A 12,758-nucleotide genomic window follows, 5' to 3' on the forward strand; every position below is an offset into this window, starting at 1 on the left:
GAGAAAATGTTCAACATCATCAGTTATTTGAGAAATGCAAATTAAAACAACACTGAGATTTCACCTCACCCCAGTAAGAATGGCTATCATCAAGAAATCAACCAATAACAAATGCTGGTGATGCTGTGGAGAAACAGAAACTCTTCTCCACTGCTGGTGGGAATACAGACTGGTGAAACCACTGTGGGAATCAGTTTGGAGATTCCTCAGCAAACTAGGACTAGAGGTCCCATTCAACCCAGCTATTCCCCTTCTGGGTATTTTCCCAGAAGAACTGAAAACATCATATCACAGTGATATATGTGCAACCATGTTTATAGCAGCGCAATTTGTAATTGCTAAATTGTGGAAGCAACTCAAATGTCCATCCACTGAAGAATGGATTAAAAAAGTTGTGGTATTTTTATACAATGGAATATTACTCAGCTACAAAGAAAGATAAACTCGAGGCTTTTATAGGTAAATGGTCATAACTAGAAACCATACTCATAAGTGAAATAAACCAGACCCGCATGTGTAAACAAAATATTGTTTCACTAGTGTAAGAACCTGAAAGAGTGAATAAAAAGTAGGAGGTATGATAGACACTATGAAATGAAAGGAAAATGCTCAAAAGTAAATAACAACTGGGATGAGGGAAAAAAGAAATGAAAGAAGGGGAAAATTATGTATATATGTATATATAGGATAGCTAACTTAGTTGTACTACTGACTTCTATCCTTGATTCAATGGAACAGTTCATGATTAATTATATGATCAGTCTTAGATGTCTATATTTGTTTTCCTAAATAACCACTTTGAAGGTACCAATATGTAATACAACAACCATTGTTAATTTCCTAGCACCTTGTCTGAAATTCATTATTGCTTGTATTGTTTTTGTGTTATTTTGTACATGTATGTGTGTTTGTTAATATGTTTCATTCTTTTATTTAAAAAAAATACAAAAATACTACATAGAAAACTAAAAGTTAAGTTTTACGAAAAGCTGAGTAAAGTGGATGAACCTTTTGCCTGAGACACTGCAAAAATCTCTCAGTGATGAATGGGATAAATCAAAAGGACAAAGAGGCCAGGGTGAACAGGACAACTGAACATTGACCTAATGAATATGACAAAAACATGAAAATATGATTCCTGGTACCAAAAAATAAAAGCAACAAAACAAAAACTGAAAATAAATCAAACAGATTTTTAAAAGACCCAAGAGATCATAAAGATACTAAAATTAAAAAAAAAAAAAAAGCACCAACAACACTATTCATTAGAGGATTGCTAGGGCACCAACCTATTACTCTGAAAATTAATAAATTATGGGGTCCTTTCTTTACAAAACATGCTTTTGGGTAATAAAATAGTTGCTGTCCTCCCTTCCTCCATTTTTTGAGACACGGTCTTGCTACATTGCCCAGACTGAGTAAGAATTCCCATAAACAATGGCAGAAGAATGCTAAAATTTTAAAAATTGTTTCTTCATGGTCCCTAACGCAATGACTGGAGTAAGCATGGGCCATCAGTGAACATTACAGCTGATAGAAGAAGAGGCTGGCGGGAGCTCCATTTGGAGCAGATCGGCACAGCTGAGTCGCCACCAGTTTCCATTAACAACTTTGTAAGAACACATCACAGAAGATACTCCTGCCTACACCCTGATGAGTTCAATCGAACTTACAGAACTAATTGCATGTCTGCAGAAAATTCAAGCACAGACAAATTAAATGAGCTAGAAGGAAAATAACTAGTTACAGTAATCCAGAAGTTGGAAAACTCCACAGCACTGTTCTTCATTCTGTCTATGGGAAACAACTAGGGTGGAAGACAGACTTTAAATACAGGTTAAAGAGATCAGACAGAGCTTAAGAGAGAACTAAACCAACTGGGAGACCTACTGAAGAAATTTCCAAAAATGAAGAGATAAATACAAAAAAGTTAAGAGACACAGGCAACAACGAGAATGGAGCCCCACAGGGAGAAAAGAGAGCAGGAACAACTTTATCTGAAAGATCATACAGATTTTCCAAAACTGATGAAAAAGTCAACATAGTGAACACATTATACCAAACAGTAGAAAGAAATGCATAGGGAGACGCACTATAGTGAAGCTACTGAGCCCCCAAACAAACAGCAGGAAGTGAGAAAAGGGCATTTTAAATGGAGCAATGACAGTGCAGGCAGCGAACTTGCAGCAACGAGCACACTGGAGGGCTGCTCAGGGCAGCAAGATATGGAACCCTCATTCAGTGGCGCTCAGTGCTTCATTTCCACTGAATTGTGGCTATACCACACATACCAAAGAATGCATAAAACAGACCCCAGGGCAGTAAAAGGAAGGTCTTGAAGAGACACTGTCAGAAGCACAAGAAAACTTCAAAGAATATTCCCAGAGAAAAAAGAAATGAACAGTGAAGCAAGACTCCAGAAGAAGACCTACACAAATAAGGTTCACTTTTCCTTCCTAAAGATTCTAAAGCATCTTAATGAAGAAAGTGGTCTCTTCAACAAGAGGTGCTGAAAAAATCAGGTATCTTTGTGCAAAAATACAAATCTCAATACAGACCTTACACCTTACACACCAGTGTACTCAAAATGCCTAAGAGACTTAAACATAAAATGCATATAAACAGTTCTATAAACATCTGCCCGAACAAAAAAACAAAACCAACTGCTTAAAGACGTAAGCAAGCAAAATGTTCTTCGGTACATATACGGTTAAACAAATCATGGTACATCCATAAATACAGTGTTACTCAGTAATCTCAACAAACATGCTGTCTTGCCACCAAAAGGCAGGTGAATTTACATGCATGCTGCTAAAAGAAAGAACTTACATACTATGTGATTCTGATTATGTAACATTCTGGAAAAGGTAAAACTAGAGATAGTAAGTCATGCATGGTGGCATGCACATGTAATCTTACCACTTAGGAGGCTGCAGTATAGTTCCATGTCAGCCTGGACTATATTGAAGACCTTTCTCCAAAATACATGAAAACAAAAATAGAAACTACAGAAATTACAGATATAGTAGAGACATTTGTATGATCAGTGATTTGCAGCGGGGGTAGGCTGAATAAATGTAGTAGATGCTGCGATGCAGTCAAACTATTCTGTATGACCTTGGCATGGGGGGGTTTGCCCACAATGCCAGCACTCTGGGAAGCTGATGCTGGAGGACTGCAGGTTTGAGCCCAGCCCGGGCCTCAGTGACTAAGTGAGGCCCTGTGTTATGGCTCATATCTAGATGTTCCCTCAGAGCCTCATTTTTATGGTTTGTGTCTGGATGTCCCCTCAAAGCCTCATGCTGTCATGGGACAGGTTTGTAGAGTTTATGATTGATTCATGGTCCAATGTTGGAATTATTGATGTGAATGCTACACCTGCCCTGTGGCGGGTAGTTTGCATACAATGTAAGGGAGGGAAAGAGGCTTGCTTTTTCCACTGCTCCCTCTTTTGCTGTCTTCTGCATTAATGAAGTGTTGTTCTGTGCCATGAAACCCTGCCTTGGAGCCAGCGGAGTACGGACTGAAATTTCCACTAACTGAGCTTTAAATCTTTCCTTCCTTAATTCTGGGTGTCACGTATTTTGTCTCAACAATGAGAGAAAAGTAACCAAGACAGAATTTGGTACAAGAGAAGTGCGGTTGTTTCTGTGACTATACCTGACCATGTGGTTCAAGAGCCTTTGGGAATGGCTTGTGGGAAAGGCTCAGAGATGTCATCTGAAAGAGTACAGCTGGAACACCTTCAACCGTTCTGTATGGGAGATTCTGGTCAGAACTCAAAAGACCAGAAGGCTGATAGAAATCCTGCCAGTAAAGACCAGGCTCATGAGGTTTCTGGTGGGAAGGACTGCACTGGGTGCTACATTCCACACGATGTACGTTATGGCTTGACAGAAAGTTTGTCTGGATTTTGCTGGTGTCCAAAGACTTTGCCTAAGACTGAGATTAAGGGTGGTGGACTAATTAATCTGGCAGAAGAAATTTCAAGGCATTGGCATGCCATGTTGAGGTGGTGGCATGGCTATTCTTGGGGGCTTTTAGCCAGATTTATGTTAAGAATCAAGAGCAAAGAGCCCAGCAGGATGATTTAAAATGTGAGTTTGGCCAGAAAGCAAGCTCCTTTCTGGACTGCAAAGAGACAGCTGAGATCTTGATTGCTGAGGAGGAACAAGAGATTAGAAAAGATGGCCTGAGGGCATCACTAACAGCAGCAAGTCTCCACCCTTTGCAGCCTGAAATCTGTGAAAGTGAAAGACTCTGCTTTGAGGAGAAAGCTACAGAGTGTCATATTCCAGAGGGGTGGCATCATAGAGTTGTTCCTTAGAACTGGATTCAGAGAGCACAGCGATTCAGGCACTTGACCCCTATGGCCAAGTGAGAGGAAAGCCTGCCTCCTGTTTCAGGTGGCAGGGGACCTTGGCATCATCCATGTGGCACTGGTTTTAGGTGCATATAGAATGCAAGAGTTCTGAGGTTAAGAAGGCTTCCACCTAGGTTTCAGAAGGCCTGGGAGACCAGGCAGTGTGCCCCTGAGAGGGCAGTGCAGGAAGCAATGAGTGTAAAGTGAAAAGTGTGGTGGAGACCCCAGAAGTTTGGAAAAGCCGGGGATGTGGACTGTCTGAGGAAAGCTGCAAGGAGGGAGCAAAGCAGGCCTAAGAGAGAAGCCGTGGGAGCTGTAATCACCAGAAGTGCCATAGGGATGGAGTCACGCAAGCCCTTTGGAGCTCACAGTGTGCCACAGACTGCTTCAGATGCTGGACATAGAACTACAGGACTTAATGTTTGCCCTGCTCAATGTTGGACTTGCTTTGGTCTCAATGCTTTGTATTCCTGTTTGTACCTTTTGGAATGGTAATGTTTATTTTGTGTCATTGAATGTTGGAAGTGTTTAACTTTTCATTTGTACAAGGGCTCACAGCTAACAGTTTGCCTTAAATCTCAGAGATTTAGGACTCAGACTCTTCAGCAATGCTTGAAACTGTAAGGACTTTGGCAACTCTTTGAGATGGATTGGAATGTCTTTTGCATAAAGGGATGTATAATGAATCCTTGGGGGCCAGGGACGGAATGTTATGGTTTGTATCTGGATGTCCCCTCAAAGGCTCATGCAGTCATGTGGCAGGCTTCTAGAGTTTATGATTGATTCATGGTCCAATGCTGGGATTATAGGTGTGAGTACTACACCCACCCTGGGGCACGTAGTTTGCATGCAATGTGAGGGAGGGAAAGAGGCTTGCTCTTTCCACTGCTCCACCTTTTGCTTTTGCTGCTTTTGTTGTCTTCTCCCTTGCTAAAATGCTGCCCCAGTGCCATGCAACCCTGCCTTGGAGCCAGCTAATCAGACTGAAATCTCCATTAACTGTAAGCTAAATAAACCTCTCCTTCCTTAATTTTGGGTGTTGGGTATTTTGTCTCAGGAATGAGAGAAAAGTAACCAAGACTCATGTGCTCAGAGTGGGGGATTTGGGGAGGCAGTTGGATCTCAATGCATTAGGGGTGTGTGATAACCAAATTAGTTTAGCATAAATGTGGGTAATGGGAAGGTTTACCCTGGGTGTGGGTGGCACCACTCAAAAGGCTTGTGGCCTGAATGGGATAAAAAAGTACAAACTCACATCTGGCTTAATATGGATACTGATGCCCACACAGAAAAATATTTATAGATATGCCTAGGAACATATATATAGGTCAGCATAAACACATGACTCTCCTTGCTCTGTCAGCTGACATAACCTAGAAGCAGTGACATTCCAGTGGAGCAGGCATCTTAGCATCCAGAGTTTAGCTTCTAACACCATTCTCCAACAAAAGGGACCAAGGCTTCTCAGAGAGAGGTGACTTCTGACTCGATGGGAATACACAGAGCAAGTTGTATTGCCAAGAAGTAATCAAGTGCGGGCCCACATCCACCCCCCCACCCCATCCTGATGAAGTATTGTGTCAAAGGGACATGGAAGCCAAGTGAAAGTTTCCAACAGCTAAAGCCAAAATACTTGAGAAACAACAGCAACAAGAAATACAGTGGTGCTTGACCATAGCTCAAAGTACTAAAAAACAGGTGTTCACGCTGACATAAATACAAAAATCTCCCATGCCAAAAAGCGACACATATCTAAGTAGATTCTTTGTTCTCAAAGAAGCAGAATGCGGGCTGGGGATACAGCTCAGCTGCACAAGCACCTGCCTGGCAAGTGCGAGGTCCTGAGTTTGATTCCCAGTACCAAAAAAAAAATCAAAGAAGTAAAACTCTCCATTCCTGAAGCATGTCCTGACATGGTGGCTTCCTTCCAAAGAGTACAGGAAGGTACAAAAAATGAAAATAACTTTACAGTCCAGACACCCGACAAACACTACCTCATAGCTAGGTGACTGGGGTTAACATTAAAAGCATCAAGTTATAGTCACATTATCTACCCTTGAAGTAATGTGAGAACTTATTTTCATTATTATTTTAAAATTATTATTAATTATTATTATTATCATCATCACTTGCAGTACTAAGGACTGAACCCAGGCCTTTGCACTGTGCTATATTCCCAGACTATTTTTATTTATTTTGAAGCAAGATCTCCATAAGTTTGCTAAATTGGCCAGACTGGGCTCAAACTTGTAATCCTCTTGCTTCAGGCTCCCAGAGTGCTGAGATGACAGACATGTGCCACCACGCCTGGCTGAGAATGGTATTTTATCTCTGTTGTCACCCTTCCCTAAAACATCTCAAACAAACCATGAGACAAATCCTGATTGACATTCTACAAAATACCTGCTCAAAACTGTCAAAGTCTTCATGAGCAAGGACCGTCTGAGAAACTGTCCAAGGAGATGCCTAAGGGGAATGCCTGCATGATGCAATGTGGTATCCTGGAGCAGAATGTGCATCTGGGAACAACAGGGGACATATTAGGGCAAAACTGAGGAAATGTGAATACAGCATGGACTTTACTTAGTTCCTATTAAAGTAATGGACATGGTGGTGCACACCTGGAATTTAGGCACTGAGTGAGGTTGAGGCAGGAAGTTCACAGGTCCCTACTTGGACAATTTAGCAGAGACCTTACCTCAAAAGAAAAATAAAAAGGGCTGGAGGTGTAGTTCAGTGGTAAAGCACCCTTGGGTTTGACTCCTCCATACTGCAAAAGGGAAAAGAACAAATGGACACTGGCTTGGTGACATGATGGTCACCAATCATGACAAATGTACCACAGTAATATGTTAAAAAAAAAAAAAACCCAAATATGGGTATTTGGAAACTCTGCATTTTTGCCATAATTCTGTAAATCTAGAACTAGTCTAAAATTAAAAATGCAATCAAGGTGTTAGAAAATAAAGCTGAGCCTCAGCATAAAAAAAAGATTGAGAAAATGTACTTGAAAGTAGAAAAAGGAACCAAAAATAGGGAGGAATGAAAAATAGTGAGAAGTGATTAGAAAATTAGGAGATACAATAATATCATGAGATTTGATATTCAAATGAGAGGTCCAGAAAGAAGGGGTGGGAGCTGCCACATACATGACTTCCAGGGTGAAGGAAATGGTCTCAGGGGAAAAGGCCCACTTAGGGATCAGCAGATGAGTAGGAACCCTTAGGCTTAGGAAGCCACATCCTCATGCAGCTTCACAGGGACTGACAGAGATGACAAAATGCTGCCATGTGCGTCCCCACCTTTCTCATCCCCACACTCTGAGCAGCATGGCATCCCCATGCCTTTTTTCCTCACTAAAGCACTGACCTAGTGGGCAACTCCTACCACGGTACTCGAGTCACTCATTCCCCATGCACTGATCACCTATGCTTCACAAGGAGCCGGATGTTGCACTTTTGTTCACTCATGTTCAAGTGTCTTGAGCAGTGCCTGGACATAAACTGTGCTTAATGTACACTTGATGAATCAATACAAAAGCTTTCAGGAAGAAATGTCAGAGCACAACCCAGGGACTGGTTATCCTGTCATTAGACTTCTCAATAGAACACTGTGCCTAAATAGATACTAAACGTACATCATGCCTCTAAAATTCTAAATGATTTACAATTTGATTTCCCCACTCAGCTTGGCTACCAGTCAAGTATGAGTACTGAATGGAAAATGCTTAGACATGCAAAGAGCCCAAAACTTTGGCCTCCCCTTCAGTTTCTCAGGAAGTATCTTAAACAGATGCTCTGCCAACATGAGAGAGACGCACAGAAGAGAAAGAGACACCAACAGGATTCACAGCAATTGTAGAAGGACAGTTCAGGACAGCAGCTCCATGACATACAGCTCATAAAGATGAAGCAGGTGACAGACTATCCAAGGAAAGATGCTGCAAAACAGACGATCTGATACATCTGAGCCTCCTGAGATCTCATCACTACACAAGGCGTGATATGAATTAAGTACTGATCGAATATCTTGATACATATAGTATTGATAGGACTATCTTAATTGAATAAAGAATGTCAATGATATGTGAAAAGAATATACACATAGGAAGATGCGGGAAAAGTAGAAATATGAAACCATTGAGGTTACAACTAACTCTAGGAAATCCATACACACCATTTACAGAATTAGAATGAGGTGAACACTAACAGGAGAAGTAAAGTTAACTAATTTGGGGAGTACAGAGGAGGAAAGAGGGGCACAGCGCGTCACCGAAGGCAGAAGCCGATGCGGCAAACCTGACTCCCATGTGCACTGTGAAATGACATCTAAATGTGCTTAAAACCTTAAGAGGTGGAAGAGCATCAAAGACACTGGCTCCTAGCTACATTTTTTGGTAAGGGGCGGGGAGAGCCAAGCCCTCCTGCCCCAGGCAGCTGCTTCCTTTAACATATTAACCTCTTTCCTAAGCACTGGCAGTGTTCCTGGGTTGGTATCCTCAGGAAACTGAGAAATAAGTGCTCAAGTCACTTTTGTGCCCTATGACTCATGGGGAGCACTGGTCAGAAAGGCAGGGTCTGAGGGGTGGGGATCAGTCTGGGAAGGACTGTGGCCAGGACCCTTGTTTTCCTCTATACCTGTGGTGAATTCGGCTCTTTAAATGATGTACAGGTTTTTGATAAACATCAAGTTAAAAATAAAGATAATAGTTGGGTGTGGACACACCTGTTATCTCACTATGCAGGAGGCTGAGACAGGAGGATCACAAGTTCAAAGTCAACCTAGGAAACAGTGAAATTATCTCAAAATTTGAAAATGAAAAGGGCTGGGGATGTAACTCAGCACTCCCCAGGTGCAATCCCTAGCACCACAAAACTGAAATTAGCATCGTAGTAAAATGTAGTAAAATAACTCTGAATACAGAATATTTAAAAACAAGGAACTGAAAGGTCTCAAAATAGTTTCTCTCTAGCAAAAGCCAGAGAATTTTTAAAAAATAAATGATGGAATTTGTTAAATAGCAGCTATTTATGCTGCACTTCTATTTATATAATATACATAAGCAAGCATTATGAAGTACCCTGAAAGATAATAAATACAACCTAACAATTTGTAAAAGATACGATAATGCAAATCTTATTCATTCAAATCTTTTAACAAGAAATCTTTTTAAACTGTCTATATTCCTCATTTCAACCAAGATGTATTTTGGCATCAGAAATTTACAGTGAAGACACAAAAGAAATGCAACTTATAAACCCCGTTTTAAAGAAGTATATTGAGAATGTGCACACATAATTCCACTAATGTGTTCATTTATGTTCTCTCAGATTTCCAAACAAATCTTTATATTTTCTTTCAAAAAATGGTTTTTAAAAACTCTTTTCACGACTAAAAAGATGGTAGTAACAGGCAAGATTCCTGAGTAAACCCCCAGAGGTGAGCGAGCTCAGACGGGGCAGTGGAGAGGGCATGGACAGAGTTCTGGAGTGACACGGGCTGGAGTTCCCATGGTGGCTGGGAGGATGCGGTGCCTGCTGGGACAGGACTAGGAGAATGTGGCTCCATTTTGGGACCCTGGCTTGAAGTACCTCGGGAACCTCTTGAGGAAGAGGCCCAAGGAGCTCTAGGTAGGAGGAGCTGGACAGCAGGAGAGAAGCTGAGCTAGGGAAAGATTTGGAAACAGGCAACACACAGCTGTGATAGACGAGCTCCTAGGAGAACCCAGAGGAGCTGACAGCAGATCATGGACGATCACAATTCACGTTCCCAAACCGATGGGGCTGCGGTGGAGCACAGAGGTTAAACACCTGCTCAGCACCACAAAGCAAAGTCAAAGCAACCAAACTCTGCCCATACTGACAGGTCCTTCCACAGAAAAGTACCCAGCACAATGTAAGCACTGTATAAGCACATTTTTACAGATAAACTGTTTAAAACAGCGTTAGCAAAAGCACAGGCAAAAACATGGAAGAATATATATAAACCGTTAATAATGTTATATACTGAGAACATGAGTATGCAAGCCTCTCAAAGCTACTTTGTGCATCTCTATAGTATTTTACTTTTTAAAATTAGCATGTGTTTTTGCAAACAGGAAAAAGTAACAGGAAAAAGAACTTTGTTCTTTTTCTTAAAGCATAGTATGTTTACTTACAACATAAAAAGCATAGTATGTTTACTTACAACATAAAAGACAATAAAAATGTGTTGTATCTACACAGCTAGTAAGATCATGTAAAACTGTTCAGAAATGCACCATCAAAGTAATTAATGAGAATTTAATCTAGTAATTCTCATTTTGGAAATTTATAAAAATAATTCAAAACCACTGAAACTATGCATACAAAGGTATTTTGCCAAGTCATTAGCTGAAAAAATATCTAAATATCAACACTGGGACACGACAGAAAATTATATAAGCACCAAAAGTAATGTTTACATCCACTGTCTATCAAAATACAAATGACGTGAAATTAAATAAAATGACATACTCTATGACCTAACATTACAGAAAACAATAGCATCTGGGCAGAATATATCCCAAAGAACTTTCAATGCTGCAATGCTTCTAATAGTGTAAAACTATAACAGCACGTCAATCCAAGAATGTTAAATCAGCTTTCTCAGACTGTCATCTGAGGACTCCCGAAAGCTCTCAAGAGTCATTCAAGATCTCCAGGACTTTGCTTTTCCAATTGCATATCCACTACGCAAGATGGGTTCCTTACAGCTTGAACGTCAACACAACAGCAGCCCAGAATGAACAGAAGGGCAAAAAGGAGAATTCAGCTAGTTTCTTTTCTTTCTTTTTTTTTTTTTTCAGCTGGTTTCTACGGCCAGACAATAAAAGCAATTTGCCTAAATGTAAAACAATGCCACCCTTACCCTTAAATGTTGTTTTACAAGATATGGTTTTTTTTTAGTTACATATTTACATTTGTAGGAAAATGGATGGATTTTGAGACCAAAATACTAAGTGAAATAAAGTAGACACAGAAGATTAAATATTACATGGTTTCTCTGAGTGATCCAATACATAAATAATTGAAAGAGCAAAATAAGAGACGTGGTAGGAAACGGCGGGGCGGGGGTAGACTCAAGCGGAAGAGAGTGCGCAAGTACCAACTATCAAGATGCAGCATGTATGTGCACCAATTCCCCAAGATGAACGAAATTATTAGGTATCGCAAACACACACTAACCAAAAAATAATTTTAAAAAACTTGGAAGCTCCGCTGGGCTTGGAGGCACACGCCTGCAATCCCAGCACTGGGCAGGCTGAGGCAGGAGTACCGCTTCGAGTTTGAGACCAGCCTGGACTTCAAAAGGACCAAAAAAAGAAAAAGTTTGGCAGCTTCTTTTAAAATTGAATATATGCTTACACATAAAAATGGATACAATATTTAGTGGTTTTATCATTATTTTTAATTTTCCAAGTTTTTATTTCCAAAATGGTAAATATGCTTCACTAGGGAACAAAAATTCTTTTGTGCTCAATAATTTTCAAATATGGTTATCCTCAATCAAGTTAAATGAACTGTAGTGCTACCATAGTATGTCACATTATGATTAAGTATAATAATTAAATGACAACTCAGCTTTATCTGCAATGTAAGTATTTCAAAAGATTTTTGTTCATGTATTATGGATGTAATGAAACAAAGTTAAGTTTGAGGATTTTAAAAGCATAGGGAAAACAAGCCATTCAACTGTATGCATATAGGAGATTATCAATTTAATTAGGAAAATGCCCCAGCTAGTCAGTAGGCTGAGGCAGAAGAATCACAAACTCAGGGCCAGTCCGTCAACTTAGCTAGACCCCTGCTCAAAATAAAAAATAAAAAGGACTGACGACGCAGGAGACAAAGAAAGGGAAGCAAGAAAGCAAAGAATTAAGGAAGGGAGAAAAAATAAAATATAAACGGCTGTTGACTACCTGTTGGAATTACGATTACTTTTCCCTACTCCTTACTATAATTTTCAGGTTTTTTACCACTATGTAATTTAATATTCGGGGAGGGGGTTAGAAATTAGTTCTATTGGATCAAACCATTGAACTCTGTCAATGAGACAAGCTCCCACACATAAATGATGGAACCTAATCAGATCAACAAGTCAATCTCAAACATCGAGTTATTCAGCATCGCACATCAGAGCATGCACCCGCGTCCTCTGCAGTCACCGCGGTGTGGGCGGTGCGGCGAGGCCTTCCCCCACCGAGGCCGAGACGAGATGACCGCAAGAGTGCCTCCGCACAAAAGGGGCCTCCGCACAAAAGGGGCCTCCGCGGCCGCACGCAGTGAGCCCCCCCAGCGCCCCGCCCCTCGAGGCCCCGCCCCCGGCACTGGATCCCGCCCTGAAGACCCCGCCCCTCGGCACCGGGCCCCACCCA

At 40.9% G+C, this 12,758-nt stretch overlaps 1 protein-coding gene across 2 annotated transcripts in view; it reads right to left on the bottom strand.

The window, feature by feature from the left end:
• Zfyve16 (zinc finger, FYVE domain containing 16) overlaps positions 1-12,758 on the bottom strand; it is a 50,061-nt gene that overhangs the window by 36,834 nt on the left and 469 nt on the right. The window lies entirely within an intron of this gene.

This window comes from Chinchilla lanigera, unplaced genomic scaffold (genome assembly GCF_000276665.1).
Source record: "Chinchilla lanigera isolate Chin_1 unplaced genomic scaffold, ChiLan1.0 scaffold00017, whole genome shotgun sequence".
NCBI classification, from domain to species: domain Eukaryota; kingdom Metazoa; phylum Chordata; class Mammalia; order Rodentia; family Chinchillidae; genus Chinchilla; species Chinchilla lanigera.